Source organism: Lolium perenne, chromosome 5 (assembly GCF_019359855.2).
Source record: "Lolium perenne isolate Kyuss_39 chromosome 5, Kyuss_2.0, whole genome shotgun sequence".
In the NCBI taxonomy this organism is placed as follows: domain Eukaryota; kingdom Viridiplantae; phylum Streptophyta; class Magnoliopsida; order Poales; family Poaceae; genus Lolium; species Lolium perenne.
In genome coordinates, this window is record NC_067248.2 from 217,880,481 (window position 1) to 217,896,608 (window position 16,128).

The 16,128-nt window shown below is 42.5% G+C and overlaps 1 long non-coding RNA gene across 1 annotated transcript; it reads left to right on the forward strand.

Annotated features, from left to right (window-relative positions):
• The first annotated feature begins 118 nt into the window (after positions 1 to 118).
• LOC127298226 (uncharacterized) lies at positions 119 to 761 on the forward strand. Its single transcript, XR_007849674.2, has 3 exons — positions 119 to 325; positions 403 to 478; positions 552 to 761. It is a non-coding gene; the product is annotated as an uncharacterized lncRNA (long non-coding RNA).
• The last annotated feature ends 15,367 nt before the right edge of the window (positions 762 to 16,128 follow it).

Sequence of the window (16,128 nt, forward strand, 5' to 3'; positions counted from 1 at the left end):
AATATATTCACTTATCCAATGGTGTCACATTACATGTGTTTCTAATGGTTGTCCTTTTGAAGGTTTTTCTCCCTTATGTATCCGCGGGTCACTTTAACTTGTTCTCCATCGATAAGCATGAATGTACTGTGTCTGTTATTGATCCTTGGTCCATGCCGTCATCGTCGGAGGGTAAAATGGTTCGGTCGCATAAGATGAAATTGATCTTACAAAGAATTGCAATCTACCTAACCGACGTACTTGCATTAGCACAACCTGGTTGGGATGCCGATATATTTTTCTGGCCACGCACGTCGCCAACTGATATTCCGCAAAGTTCAAGCATGTGAGTATCTCTAAAATAAAACCTATATGTTTTAATTTCTTCGGTAATTAAGATAATAACGAGTCATTTATCTACAGGAAAGCGTCTGGTTATTTCATTTTTTATATTATGTTCTCATGGAATGGTAAAAAGTTGGTTCATCCAATATGCACGGTGGGTACTTTACGCTACACTTTCTATTTTTTCACTAAAACTATACATGCTAATGATAAGTATTGTTGTGCAGAATATTATGGACCTGAGGAAGAATTTTTTGGTACGCTTGCTCAAGTACCATCAAAATGAAGCACTCGAAAATATTCCATACATTGTACAACATACTCTAAGAAGTATCGAGGAGGACATTTTTTTAATATAAAATAGTTAATTAGTGGAGTACTTATTGCATATTCAAACGATGTCAAATATATGGTTGTTAAATATATTTCAGACTGGTTAGAATCTTATAATTTTTTCTAAATATCCTGTGATTTTGATACACGTGATTTTTTACAACTATTGTATTGACACAATGTGAGAAAAAAAGAAGCCGTAGCAACGCACGGGCATTCAACTAGTATATATAGATGATCGAGAGAGAGAGAGAGAGATCGAGACTGAAATCCCCAAGAATATATATGTTCAAATATACATTAAAATATATGCACGAATGCATTGTAGGCCATGCATGCACACTAATTATATATATATATTATGAGGCAACTTAATCAAATGTGTTTTCATTCGAGAGAACTTGTCAAAATTCAAGTTAATTAATTTATCACGATAATTATATAATTAATTAATGAATCTCAGGGATATGTTATACAACATGATCGATATAGGCCATGTATATTTTAATTGGTGTTAATCTACGGTTTGCTAGCTAGCTGCTACATATAGAGCATGTTTTTATTAGATCGGGTTATAGCTAGCTAGTATAGTTTAGGGTTATGTGTTTTAATTAAGTAGGGTTGATTAGCTAGCTAGGGTTAGTTACATATATATGGTTTAGGGTTAATGCATGGCACATTTAATTTAATTAGAGGACCGCGAGGCACCCCCTGGCCTGCTCGATGCACGTACAATTAAGTGTCGTTGGCCTATACACATAGGGTTTAATTAGGGTTTTAGGGGTAAGCTAGGGTTTAGGGTTAATTAGCTAGGGTTAGGGTTTAGGGTCTAGGGTTTAGGGTCTAGGGTTCAGGGTTTAGGGTTAGCTAGGGTTTAGGTTTAGGGTTAGGGTTAGGGTTAGGGTTAGGGTTTAGGGTTTAGGGTTTAGTGTTTAGGGTGTTTAGGGTTTAGGGATTAGCTAGGGATTATTAGGGATTAGGGATTTAAGGTTTTAGGGGTTGTTTAAGGTTTAGGGATCATCGATCGAGTGCGCACACACATTATTAGAGGCACCCGCGCGCGCCTTTACGCATAAAGTGCATGCGTATATATGTGTGTTTTTTGGGCCACCAACGATATATAGATGATCGAGAGAGAGAGATCAAGATTGAAATCCCCAAGAATATATATGTTCAAATATACATTAAAATATATGCACGAATGCATTGTAGGCCATGCATGCACACTGATTATATATATATTATGAGGCAACTTAATCAAATGTGTTTTCATTCGAGAGAACTTGTCAAAATTCAAGTTAATTAATTTATCACGATAATTATATAATTAATTAATGAATCTCAGGGATATGTTATACAACATGATCGATATAGGCCATGTATATTTTAATTGGCGTCAATCTACGGTTTGCTAGCTAGCTGCTATATATATAGAGCTAGCATGTTTTTATTAGATCGGGTTATATCTAGTATAGTTTAGGGTTATGTGTTTTAATTAAGTAGGGTTGATTAGCTAGGGTTATTTACATATATATGGTTTAGGGTTAATGCATGGCGCATTTAATTAATTTAATTAGAGGACCGCGAGGCACCCCTGGGCTGCTCGATGCACAATTAAGTGTCGTTGGCCTATACATAGGGTTTAATTAGGGTTTAGGGTTAGCTAGGGCAGATGGTTAGGGTTAGGGTTAGGGTTTAGGGTCTAGGGTCTAGGGTTTAGTGTTTAGGGTGTTTAGGGTTTAGGGATTAGGGATTAGGGATTAGGGATTTAGGGTTTTAGGGTTGTTTAAGGTTTAGGGATCATCGATCGAGTGCGCACACACATTATTAGATCGAGGCACCCGCGCCTTTACGCATAAAGTGCATGCGTATATATGTGTGTTTTTTGGGCCACCAACGATATATAGATGATCGAGAGAGAGATTGAAATCCCCAAGAATATGTTCAAATATACATTAAAATATATGCACGAATGCATTGTAGGCTATGCATGCACACTAATTATATATATATTATGAGGCAACTTAATCAAATGTGTTTTCATTCGAGAGAGCTTGTCAAAATTCAAGATAATTAATTTATCACGATAATTATATAATTAATTAATGAATCTCAGGGATATGTTATACAACATGATCGATATAGGCCATGTATATTTTAATTGGTGTTAATCTACGGTTTGCTAGCTAGCTGCTATATATAGAGCATGTTTTTATTAGATCAGGTTATAGCTAGCTAGTATAGTTTAGGGTTATGTGTTTTAATTAAGTAGGGTTGATTAGCTAGGGTTAGTTACATATATATGGTTTAGGGTTAATGCATGGCACATTTAATTTAATTAGAGGACCGCGAGGCACCCCCGGCCTCGATGCACAATTAAAGTGTCGTTGGCCTATACATAGGGTTTAATTAGGGTTTAGGGTTAGCTAGGGTTTAGGGTTAGGGTTAGGGTTAGGGTTAGGGTTTAGGGTCTAGGGTTTAGGGTTTAGTGTTTAGGGTGTTTAGGTTTAGGGATTAGGGATTAGAGATTTAAGGTTTTAGGGTTGTTTAAGGTTTAGGGATCATCGATCGAGTGCGCATACACATTATTAGAGGCACCCGCGCCTTTACGCATAAATTGCATGCATATATATGTGTGTTTTTTTGGCCACCAACGATATATAGATGATCGAGAGAGAGAGATTGAAATCCCCAAGAATATGTTCAAATATACATTAAAATATATGCACGAATGCATGGTAGGCCATGCATGCACACTAATTATATATATATTATGAGGCAACTTAATCAAATGTGTTTTCATTCGAGAGAACTTGTCAAAATTAGAGTTAATTAATTTATCACGATAATTATATAATTAATTAATTAATCTCAGGGATATGTTATACAACATGATCGATATAGGCCATGTATATATTAATTGGTGTTAATCTAAGGTTTGCTAGCTAGCTGCTATATATAGAGCATGTTTTTATTAGATCGGGTTATAGCTAGTATACTTTAGGGTTATGTGTTTTCATTAAGTAGGGTTGATTAGCTATGGTTAGTTACATATATATGGTTTAGGGTTAATGCATGGCACATTTAATTTAATTAGAGGACCGCGAGGCACCCCCGCCTCGCTTGATGCACAATTAAGTGTCGTTGGCCTATATATAGGGTTAAATTAGGGTTTAGGGTTAGGGTTTAGGGTATAGGGTTTAGTGTTTAGGGTGTTTAGGGTTTAGGGATTAGGGATTAGGGTTTGTGGTTGTATAAGGTTTAGGGATCATCGATCGAGTGCGCACACACATTATTAGAGGCACCCGCGCCTATGCGCATAAAGTGCATGCGTATAGTTTAGGGTTATTTGTTTTAATTAAGTTGGGTTTGATCAGCTAGGGTTAGTTACATATATATGGTTTAGGGTTAATGCATGGCACATTACATATAGTTTAAATCTCAAGAATGTTTATACATGATAGGCCATATGTGCAAAGGATTTTTTTCCCCGTGAACTTGTCAAAATTCAAGTTTATCTGCCAATGGAAACTAGTCCAAAAAATTACATAGAGGACCAAAAGTACTAGACAATAACTAATAGAACCTGCAACTTTACAAAAAGGACCCCAAAACATATAGAAGAAAATCAATCGAGTCCTTCTCGACCGCACATCGATCTCTGCTCCGCATCCTTTCCAAAGAACTCCGTCGCCGGGGACGCACCACTTGGGACGGTGTCGCCGGTAGTCGCCAGGACGAAGGAGAAGAAGGGCCTCAGCAACGGCATATTGGCTCTGAGAAGGGCCGCTGAAAGGCCAAGATGTGCATGGGCAAGACGGATGACGCCGTCGTATGCCCCGAGCTTGTGAACTTTAGCAGCTTGACTTCCCCATTGACCAGATCTGAAGCACTGACCAAAGCAAGCCTCACCGTTAGCGCCATCACATTGATGGCACCAGATCGGGGTTTGGCCGGCAAGATCCGCCAGATTCACCATAGGCCAGATCCGAAGCCGATGACGAGATCCCCGACTCCATTGCGCCATTCTCGCTCATGGGAAACACTGGATCTAAGCTTACAACAACACTAACTCCTCGGATCCAAATTAGCCGACTCAACGTTGCTTATCTAAATATGGATGTATCCACACATGTTTTTACTCTAGATACATACACGTCTAAGGAAAGTTGAATCAATTAATTTAGTTCGGAGGGTGTACAATATACAGAGAGAAGTCGGCCTCGTCTCCGGCCGGCGAGGCCGCCGGAGAGAAGGGGGAGAGGAGCCGGGGGAGTGGGAGAGACTCGAGAGAGAAAGAGAAGAGGAAGAAATGAGAGCTCCCTGGGTAAGAACATTATTTTTGTCGTTCTGCTCGTAGCTTGAAACTGAAAATTTCGGCCGCGCGCCAAATCATCCCGCCGCATCCATTCGAAATTCCCGTGACCAGTTTTACCCTTTTAACCCTGGTCCTAAGCTACAACCCACCGACCATGGAGGGCTCATTCGGTAACAATGAAATATCTTGCCTAGATCCCGAACCCTCCCCACAAAGCCCACACCCACCCACCAACCATTCGCCCCATTAGCTCAAAAATACTCTCACACGCCAAAGCTCGACTCTCTACAAGACTAGATCTGCCGCCGCGCATACTCCTCCACAAGCGTAGCCTTGATCGTGTTGGCTGTCCACCCACCTAATCCGCTCCCCGCCGCCCTCGTCACCGACGGATCCAGCTTCACCGCCGACCTCGCCACCGACGGATCTGCTTCACCGCCGACCTCGCCACCGACGGATCCGCTTCACCGCCGACCTCGCCACCGACTACCTCGGCGCAGCTGTCTGTATCAACTTCACCGAATCCCTTGCCGCCCAACCAGATCTGTTTCACTAACGCCCGCTTCATCGAAACAGTGGTCGATTCATCGTCTCCGCGTTCGCCGCCGCTCGGAATGCAAGTTGCCGCCCCCGTCCACCCCGCCGCAGCCTTGGTTAGTACGCTGGCCCGTTAGATCGCGGTGTTTCTTTAGCCATGTTTTGTGTAGTTATTTGCGTATCTCATATGCCGTTAACTTTCTTGATGTGTTGCTTCGCATGAAGTTTGTTTAAATATTGTACAAGTACAAAAGCATTATCCGGTCGCTACCATCCTGTTCATTCTATCGACACCTGTGTGCATCCACATATTTATAGCCTTATACCCATTCATTTGCTGCCTCTTGTTTTTGTACCGCATGCTATTGTCGCATCGCTTTTATAGTCATGCTATGGGCATTTCCAATCTGCTTGTTCTTATACCACGTCATTAGCTCACCGCTAGCCGCTAGTTGTTTTCTCGTGTCTGCTATTCTCACATCGCTTTTATAATCATGCTATGTGCATTTCCAATCTGCTTGCTCTTATACCTCGTCTTTAGCTTATATAGTTATTGCTGCGTGCATGTCCGGTCTTTGTATTATCGTAGACTGACTTGTCAATGTTATTTTTCCTAGGGATTGATCATGCGAACCACTTATTAGAACATCCAACATTAACAGCGGGGACGCTAGGGAAGGTTGGAATCTGAGTTCTTGGTTGGTAATTTTGGCGGTTTACTTCCGTTATTATCTATAACCTATATGCATTGTTCCTTATGCAAGAGATTAACACTTGGAACCCCGCCATAGCAATGCCATTCATGCTTTACTATGTTTCTGCCTATTTGATATGCTTGTCTTGGAGAAACTGCGAAGGTGATTTGAACTCGACATTTGGTCATTCTTAATGCCGTTTACTTTATGTGGAAAACCTTGGCATTACCCTACTCTAAATCAATGTCCGAAATTCGTATCTCATGCAAAGCAACATCTAGTTGGTTTTAATCGATATCTCGGTAAATATTGGCTTATTCATTTGGTACTCAAGTTTTTTGTTATTTGAAACCAAATTGACTTGGTCTTAAATGTGATATCTAAACACAGATTAAGGACAATGGAGCAGGAGGATTAGCATTTCACTTGATGGCTGAACCTAAAATGACAGTGCATGTTGACCACGACTAGTGCACGCAAGAGAAGGACCGAATGAGCCAAGATGTGCTTAGTACATGCATCTTATCTTATCTTGTGCTTATTTCTGCTACATGTCGTTATCTGATCTCTACATTGCGTAATACATGTTTGAATAGTTAATTGTTGTAACTATGTTTGCAATGTTACCGTAATGCAGTTTTAATGAAGCAGTCATCATTAGAAGATAGTCGCCAAAAAGGATCTCAGAGCGACCTGTGCAACATTATGATGTAAGTTTGTGCTTAGTACAAGTTCCATACATTGTCTTATTTATGCAACTTGTTATTATCTTATATCTACATTGCATAATAAATGTTTGCATAGTTCATCGTTTAACTCTTTTTGCATTATTATCGTAATGCGCTTGTGATGAAGCAATCTTCATTAGAAGTGAGGCCCACAAAAAGTTCGATATTTCTTCCGATGCATCTTCTCATAGCCGTCAACCTAGACCATTGCTTTCATCAAACAAGTAAATATCTCAAGGCTGTACTTTATAAAAGACATGGTATTGTCGCTTTAAGATCTCAGAGTGATATGTTGACAAAGAGTACACAAGATTCAATCAAGGCGATTGCCAAATGTCAACGTGTTATTGATGATGCTAATAGAAGTCCTCAATGATTCTATGTAATTTTTTTGTTTGGGCACATTAATTGCCTTGTAATTTTCCTACTGTTTTATTTGTGTATTTAATTGTGTGTATCATTGATATCAGATTTTAGGCTCATGAAATGTAATGCAAGTTGACTAGTCAAACAAGTAGGGCACTACAACAGATTGGGCCGGCCCACTTATAGTAGTGTGGGACCCACTTTCATTTTGGGCCAGCCCACTTCTTTAGTAGGCCGGTTACACGATAGTGGGATCCACATGCTTATTGGGCCGGCCCAATATCTTGTTGGGCCAGCCTATTTGCTATATGGTGGTCCCACATGGTAAATGGGCCGCCCTTTAACAGAAGGTGGGACCCACTGTGTTTTTGGCCCGCCCACTATCTTGTTGGGCCGCCCACTTGCTATATGGTGGACCCCACATACTAAATGGGCCGGCCTTTTAACCGGAAAGTGGGACCCATCTGTGTTTTTGGCCCGCCCACTATCTTGTTGGGCCGGCCCACTTGCTATATGGTGGACCCCACATACTAAATGGGCCGACCTTTTAACAGAAGGTGGGACCCACTCGTGCTTTTGGCCCGGCCCACTATCTTGTTGGGCCCGCCCACTTGCGTGATGGTGGACCCCACACACAAAATGGGCCGGCCCTTTAACAGGAAAGTGGGACCCACCTGTATTTTTGGCCCGGCCCACTATCTTGTTGGGCCGGCCCACTTGCTATATGGTGGACCCCACATACTAAATGGGCTGACCCTTTAACTGGAAAGTGGGACCCACCTGTGTTTTTGGCCCGGCCCACTTGCTATATGGTGGACCCCACACACTAAATGGGCCGGCCCTTTAACAGGAAAGTGGGACCCACCTGTGTTTTGGCCCGGCCCACTTGCTTCTTGTGCCGGCCCGATTCTTTGTAAGGTGGTCCCCACATGGTAAATGGGCCGGCCCATTTAAGTTTTGACCATCAACCTTAGAGGTTAGGCCCGGCCCACGTAACTAATGGACCAGCCCAACTATATAGTTGACCGGTCAAACTATGTCACTGCCCGGCCCGCTTAAGACGTGGCAGGCCTCGTGTGGGCCTACCATCTACCACGGGGTTTCAGCGGTTAACGCCGTTAATCGCGATTAACGGCGTACGCCACGTGTCGCTTTGCATGACGTCGGCGAATAACGGGCTCCCGGAAACACTTGGGCAACGGTCCGATTTTCCGTGGCGGAAGGGCGCCCAAGCGCGACGGACCGAAAAAATCGTCGTAGGACTTTGCCTGACGCAGTTTCCACAACAAAACCCATATCGTCGGGTTAGGCCCATAGGCGACGAAAAACACCCCTTAGCGGACGATTTTGAGACGTTGCCTATCAGAACTTTTCTTGTAGTGTTGGTTGCTATCCCGGTGACCTCTTCGTGGAAGATTGTGAAGAGGCTCGGGCTTCTCCTTCGTGGAGCTTGTGAAGTGGTTGTGGAGCTTTCCATCTCTGAAGTGGAGGAAAAGTTAACCATAAGGAAAGAGCCATTATCCTTCGTGGGTTTTGCTAAGAGAAGAAGGTGAGCCATCGTGGCGTTGGGGAATCCTTCGTGGGACCCCCACCTCTCCAATCATGACGTACCTTATTGCAAAGGAAGGGAACACGAGAATACATCTTCGTCTCCGCGTGACTCGGTTATTTCTATACCCGAGCTTACTTTCCTTTGTGATAGCCATCGAGCACTACAAGAAAAGTTGCCATGGCCGACAAAGTTGAAGTCGCGCCGTGGTTGCTGGTGCACCATGGCCGATGATTTTTGGTCTCTCCGTTGTGCATGTCAAAACGTTTTTTTTCTCGTTTTTGAGGCCACCTAGCCCGACGAAAACGGCCAAAACATGGCGTATGGTGTCCCGGGACGTGGTGCATCTCGAATTCTCGGGTTCGCCGGCCGAGTCAACGCAAATCCGCACCACCGAGGGATGTAGGGCCCAGATGGCAGCCTCTCTGGCATTGTTTTTTTTCTCGATCGTGCCATCTCGTTCAACGCTTTCCGATCGAGCCGTTTACGATGCAGGATCATAGGTCCCGCATGTCATCCTCTATGAACCAAAATTCTTTCTATTCTTGGATTTTTTGACCCCCTGATTTCTGGCTACTTCCTTTTTCTTTTGATCCCTTGCCGCCTTGGAAACGTTGAGACCGCTGCTGCTAATTGGGACCCGCATGTCATCGTCTATGAGCAATCAACTTTCTTTTCTTGGAGTTTTTTTTGGCACCTCAAATTTGGTCACTTGCCTTTTTCTTTCGATCCCCTGCCGCCTCTCAAACGGTGATACCGCTGCTGCTAAATGGGACCCGCATGTCATCCTCTATGTACTATAATACTTTCTTTTCTTGGATTTTTTTGGCACCTCATATTTGGTCACTTAATTACCTTTTTCTTTCGATCCCCTGCCGCCTCTCAAACGGTGAGACTGCTGCTGCTAAATGGGACCCGCATGTCATCCTCTATGTACTATAAAACTTTCTTTTCTAGGATTTTGTTTGGAACCTCATATTTGGTCACTTGCCTTTTTCTTTCGATCCCGTGCAGCCTCTCAAACGGTGATACCGCTGCTGCTAAATGGGACCCGCATGTCATCCTCTATGTACAATCAAGTTTCTTTTCTTGAATTATTTTTGGCTCCTGATATTTGGTCATTTGCCTTTTTCTTTCGATCTTATGCCACGTTTGAAACATTGAGGAACCTGCAGGCTCATGGGACCCGCATGTCATCCTCTATGTACTATAAAACATTCGTTTTTTGGATTTTTTTTGACTTGTTTCTTGGATTTTTTTGGCACCTCATATTTGGTCACTTGCCTTTTTCTTTCGATCCCCTGCCGCTTCTCAAACGGTGATACCGCTGCTGCTAAATGGGACCCGCATGTCATCCTCTATGTACAATCAAGTTTCTTTTCTTGAATTATTTTTGGCTCCTGATATTTGGTCACTTGCCTTTTTTCTTTCGATCTCATGCCACGTTTGAAACGTTGAGGACCCTGCTGGCTCATGGGACCCGCATGTCATCCTCTATGTGCTATAAAAGTTTATTTTCTTGGGTTTTTTTCACCCTCTGATTTTTGGCTATTTCCTTTTTCTTTTGATCCCCTGCCGCCTTGGAAACGTTGAGTAAGCTGCTGACTCATGGGACCCGCATGTCATCGTTTATGTACAATCAACTTTCTTTTTCTTTTGATCTCAAGCCGCATTTGAAACGTTGAGGACCCTGCTGACTCATGGGACCTGCATGTCATCCTCTATGTACAATAAAGTTTTTTTCTTGGATTATCTTTGGCTCCTGATATTTTGTCACTTGCCTTTTTCTTTCGATCTCATGCCGCCTTTGAAACGTTGAGTAAGTTGCTGGCTCATGGGTCCCGCATGTCATCCTCTACGAACAATAAAAGTTTCCTTTCTTGGAGTTATTTTTGACCCCTAATTTCTGGCTATTTGCCTTTTTCTTTTGATCTCCTGCCCCCTTTGAAACGATGAGGACGCTGTTGGCAGGTCGGTCCCACATGTCATCCTCTCTGAACAATAAAAGTTTCCTTTGATGGATTTATTTTGAACCCCTAATTAATTTCGGGATATTTCCTTTTTTTCCTTTGATCCCCTGCCGCCTTGGAATCGTTGAGGATGCTACTGCCTCATGGGTCCCGCATGTCATCCTCTCAGAACGGTAAATGTTTATTTTCTTGGATTTTGTTGACCAAACGATTTTTGGCTTATTTTTTCTTTCGATCTCCTGTAGCCTTCAAAACGTTCAGGGCGCTGCTGGCTCACGGGTCCCACATGTCAACCTCTATGAACAATAAACGCTAAGGATGCTGCTGCCTCATGGGTCCCGCATGTCATCCTCTCAGAACGAAAATGTTTCTTTTCTTGGATTTTTTACCAACAGATTTTTGGTTTATTTTTTCTTTCCATCCCCTGCCGCCTTTAAAATGTTGACGACGCTGCTGGCTCATGGGTCCCCGATGTCAGCCTCCCCGTACAAGAAACATGTGATATCTTGATTATTTTGCAGACAATAAACATTGTATTTCGCTCTGAGCTATTGCAAACGGATAAATTAAATCTTTATTTTTACATAAACAAACTTATATGTTGAATCTCCTTGTTTTGTGTTTTTGCGAAGCATAGGACTTTCCTTTTTTTTTAGAAAAATCCGAACTTTCCTGTTTTGGAGTGGGCTGAAATTGTACGAGTCAAAAGGCCCAGCATGATAGTTCGAAGGCCTAGATGTCCAGATGCAGCCCAATTGAAATCTTTCTTTTCTTGGATTTTTTTCACCCCCTGATTTCTGGCTACTTCATTTTTCTTTTGGTCATGTGCCGCCTTGGAAACGTTGAGACCGCTGCTGCAAAATGGGACCCGCATGTCATCCTCTATGTACAATAAAATTTCTTTTCTTGGATTATTTTTGGCTCCTGATATTTGGTCACTTGCCTTTTTCTTTCAATCCCATGCCGACTTTGAAACGTTGAGGAAGCTGCTGGCTCATGGGTCCCGCATGTCATCCTCTATGAACAATAAAAGTTTCCTTTGTTGGATTTATTTTTTACCCCTAATATCTGGCTATTTGCCTTTTTCTTTTGATCCCCTGCCCCCTTTGAAACCATGACGACGCAGCTGGCAGGTCAGTCCCACATGTCATCCTCTATGAACAATAAAGGTTTCCTTTGATAGATTTATTTTTGACCCTAATTAATTTCTGGCTATTTCCTATTTTTATTTTGATCCCCTGCCGCCTTGGAATAGTTGAGGATGTTGCTGCCTCATGGGTCCCGCATGTCATCCTCTCAGAAAGGTAAAAGTTTCATTTCTTGGATTTTGTTTACCAACTGATTTTTGGCTTATTTTTTTTGTTTCGATCTCCTGCCGCCTTTAAAACGTTGACGACGCTGCTGGCTCATGGGTCCCCAATGTCAGCCTCCCCGTACTGCAAATCCTCTTTCTGCAAAGGTTGTATTTCTAGCTAGATAGCTAAGGTGGATTCGAATCTGCCGTGGTTCTGCATCTCGTAAGCCTTCTTGCACTGATTAATGGAACTAGTGTATAGCAAGGTCAAGACATGTGGCTTGGTGTAATGAATCTATTTGAATCATGTTGTGGATTCAATCTGATAGTTCTCTAACAGGTCAGCCAAAATAGAAATTAAGTTTTTTTCTAAAACGAAAATGCAAATTAAGATGAACACAAACATTAGTTATCATAATAGCTGATCATGCATACATACTTGCTAAGAGCAAAAGCTTGCCAGAGTTTTACCACCCATACAATTAATTAGCGGTTCAGATAAGACAACCTTATATAAGTATAACTACAAATGCATTTGCTAAGGGCTCATGGGACAATAGAACTAGACAACCGCAAACTTGATGACAAGCATGTCACAGCGGCATCGAAAGATCTTGACCTTCAACTTTGATCCAATGCGAAGTTTGGCACCGTCAATGAACTTTTTCCACCTGGAAGTAACAGCCAAGCAGCCATCTGTGGGACTGACGGAGTACCGTCCCTCCACGGTGAGACCTTCACTCTCCATGAAGAGGGAAATCTTGCCCCTTCGGCTAGCATTGAGATCCTTGGTGATACTTTTAGGCAATTTCTGATTCAAAGCAAGAGATACCAACAAAAATTAGTCAATGGCACCAATGCACTGAAGACTAAACCATGTGAGACTTTGAGCAGAGAAGACATCAAGATAAGAGCAGTTATGCTATCATATACTCACGAACATAGCCTTCAGATGCGTCCTGGTCACCACACGGGTGGCCACAGCAATGAGCTGAGACCTCGGCGATCTGGCTGGGGTAGGTGCAGGAGCCTGGGCTAGTACACGAGCTGGTGCTGATGCAGGAGACTGCTGGGCAGGTGCAATAAACGGTGCCTCTAGAAGAACCGGTGCTGATGCAGGAGATCAAGGTGTGCAAGAACGGTGCAGGCTAGAGGAACCAAAGGCCGATGCAGAGCCTGCCGGGCAGGTGTAGTATATGGGGCCTCTACAGAACCAATGCCGATGTAGGGGCCTACCGGTAGATGCAATAAACGGTGCTGGTACAGGAACCGGTGCTGATGCAGGAGAGTGGGAAGCTGGTGCCGGTGCTGGTGTGGGTGCCCTTTGTGACATCCGCTCCTGTTCCATCAGGAGATCTGCAGCTTTGATCATGTTAAACCCAGCAAGCTAGAACAGAGGGAATGGTTTAGAACAACTGCTCAGAATGCAGTAATCAAAGGATATGAGTACAAAAAAGTTACATATTATATATTTGGAAGTGTCTCCAACTCTGTAAGCAGTTACGTATATCTGCCCGTTTGAGTTTCTGATCCTCAGCTCGTCGCCCTTCTTCAGACCGTAGTCAAAAGCAAACTTTCTCCAATCATGTCCATACAAATATGTGATGGCATGCGTCTTGTAGACATACACCTCATAGACCGTGTAGGTGTTCATCAATTTGCCATTGCCATGCATAGTGAAAGACCCTTCATGCGGACACATCTGGTTAATCATTGGACGAAGTTCACAAGGTACAGTCTGCAGGTGAAAATTGATACTAATGTAAGAAGCAGGAAGACTAAAAACAAGACTTTACTATATACCAATTCATGCTAAACCACTGAGAATACATACCTGTAACTCTGTGAAGGAGTTATTAGAAATGTAGATAGAGCCATAGGAGGTGTTATATGCGGGGTATGTACATGGGCCCGCCATATTCCCGCAAGCTCGGCATCGGGATGGTGAAGGAAACATGGGAGGTACTACTGGTGCGTAGCGCTGAATGTAAGTGGAAGAATTAGGTTGTGTAAAGTGCATAGTTCAGAGCAATGCAAATGTTGACAAGCGAGTGCATAACACTATGTTACAAACTGAACAGTCAAAATTTAGTGTATGATGAATATAAACATGCTAATTTGGCGTTTCCGAATTCCAAGAAGCATTAGACAGAGCCGGTGATAATATCAGACATAAATCATGGCATGTATATGTGGCTTAAGAAAATATACCCGAACCCTTGGATGGTTACGGCCCGGCTGGTCCTTGGACTTGAGCTTATATAAGCATCCAGAAGGTGGGGCTGACAGTAACTTGGTGGCAGCCTCTGCAGATGCCTCATCAGCAGCAGTTGCAATCCTTTTGACCAATGAAGGCTTAGCAGTTTCAGTGTGCATATGAAAATTGAAGAGCAACAGACATCAGCAGTGATATATAAAATGAATCTATGAGACACTGATGCATATAGTGCTAGATGTAAGTGGAAGAATAGGGTTGTGTGTGTTTCTGAACTATTGGTAAGCATAATTAGACAAAGCCGGCAATAAACAGACAAATCAAATCATGTATGAGGATTAAGAAAATATACCTGCTTACTGAAAAGGATACCACCCAGCTGGCCCGTGGCCTTGTGCTTGAGGAGGTTTTCAGAAGATGGTGGCGGCACCATCGTCTTCACAGCAGCCTCATCAAGATCATTTTTTATCCATTTGAGTAGAGGCACAGAAGCTTCATCCTGCATATGAATAGCAACAGAACTCATCATTGATATTTAATAAATCTATGAGATAGACTGATGCAAATAGTGCGGGATGTAAGTGGAAGAATATGGTTGTGCATAGACAACAGTTGACAACAATGCAAATGATTACAAAACAAGCCAACGGAACTCAACAGTTTATATACTGTATGAGACAGACTGAAAAGTGAAAAATTAGTGTATGATGATTGTAAGCAAACGCAGTGTTTCTGAACTTTTGGTAAGCATTAGGCAAAGCCAACAGTAATTAAACAGATAATAATAAAATCATGTATGTGGATTAAGAAAATATACCAGATTCATTAAAGGTCACCACCCAGCTGGCCCATGGCCTCGTGCTTGTAGAGGTTTTCGGATGATGGTGCCGACACCATCGTCCTCACAGCAGCCTCATCAGCCTCATTTTGCATCCACTTGAGTAAAGGCGCAGCAGTTTCAGCCTGCATAAGAATGGGAACAGATCTCAGCAGTGATATTGAATGACTCTGAGACAGACCGATGCATATAGTGCTGGATGTAAGTGGAAGGGTATGGCTGTGTATGGCAACAGTTCACAACAATGCAAGGGTGTGTTCGGTTCTGAAACAGCGTGGAATGGAATGGTTCCATTTCAGAGGAATGGAATGGTTACATTTTTTCGGTTGGGAAAAATGGAGAGCAGAACAGATCAAGGTTAAACTAATCATTTGCCTCAAAATTGTAATTAGCAATTGCAAATGACATTTTAATCTCAAAATCGTAATTAATAGCGCCTAATGGTGCTCTTTTAATCTAAAAATCGTAATTAACATCATTTTTTTGTTGGGTTAGGGGAACTGGAGAGTAGATGAACATTACTGTATGATGATTGTAAGCAAACGAATTTGGTGTTTCTAAACTTTTGGCTTCGAGATCTTATGGGCTTCAACTATAGCCTACCCTAACTTGTTTGGGACTGAAAGGCTTGGTTGTTGTTGTTGTTGTTGTAAACTTTTGGCAAGCATTAGAAAAAACCGACAATAAACAGATAAAAATCAAGGCATGTTTTGTGGATTAAGAAAATATACCATATTCATTAAAAGATCACCACCCAGCGGGCGCGTGGCCTTGTGCTTGTAGAGGCATTTAGAAGATGGGGGCGGCATCAACATACTGGCAGCCTGATCAGCCGCAGTTTTGATCTTCCTTTTGAGTAAAGGCCCTAAAGTTTCAGTCTGCATATGAATAGCAAAACAAAAGGCAGACCTCAGCAGTGATATTGAATTACTGTATGAGATAGACTGATGCATATAGTGGA